The 516-nt window shown below is 68.4% G+C and overlaps 1 protein-coding gene across 2 annotated transcripts in view; it reads right to left on the bottom strand.

The window, feature by feature from the left end:
* Nucleotides 1–516, bottom strand: part of PARP2 (poly(ADP-ribose) polymerase 2) — a 22,333-nt gene that overhangs the window by 18,430 nt on the left and 3,387 nt on the right. The window contains exon 1 of one of the 2 annotated variants that reach the window (XM_019513224.1): nt 99–137. The exons of the other annotated variant lie outside the window; for it this stretch is intronic. The gene's annotated coding sequence lies outside the window, so the exon portion shown is untranslated. Of the gene's footprint in view, nt 1–98; nt 138–516 lie in introns of those variants that run through there. 2 annotated transcript variants of the gene reach the window in all.

Below are 516 nucleotides of genomic sequence, written 5' to 3'. Positions count from 1 at the left end.
CCACCCCCCCCCCCCCCCCGCCTGTCTGCAGCACCCCATAACCCCCTGCACCCCTGGGAGGGACTCATCACCCCCCCTGTACCCCCACCCCCTTGCACCACCGCAGCTGCCCGCCAAGGAACCAGGAAGCAGGTGGAGGTCCGAATCCCTCAGGCCCCGCCCCTTTATTCGCATAAGACTCCCTCCCACCCCGAGGGGCAGGCGCGGATTGGCGCATGGGAGGCAAAACGCGACGCTGATTTGCATGCCCGGCGCGAGGCTTGCTGGGAGGGCGGCGCGCGGCTGATTTTGGCTCCGGGTGCGGCTCAGTGCGCCCCGGGGCGAGCTGTGCGGCACGGGCAGAGTCGTGAGGGTGCGGGACCACTGAGTGGAGACGGAAAGCATATTCACCCTAACTGAAGAGCCTGCAGCTTGGCGGAGGTTGATATAACAGCCCGGAGCACCGTTGCAACGGGTCGGGGGAAGCTCGCCGGTGAGGCCACGCGCGGGGTGCCCGTCACCCTCTCTCCGCCTCTG

This window comes from Gavialis gangeticus, unplaced genomic scaffold, assembly GCF_001723915.1.
Source record: "Gavialis gangeticus isolate Ggan-Ray unplaced genomic scaffold, GavGan_comp1, whole genome shotgun sequence".
NCBI classification, from domain to species: Eukaryota; Metazoa; Chordata; order Crocodylia; family Gavialidae; genus Gavialis; species Gavialis gangeticus.
The sequence above is the reverse complement of the archived record's forward strand: the minus strand, read 5'-3'. Positions and strand labels throughout refer to the sequence as shown.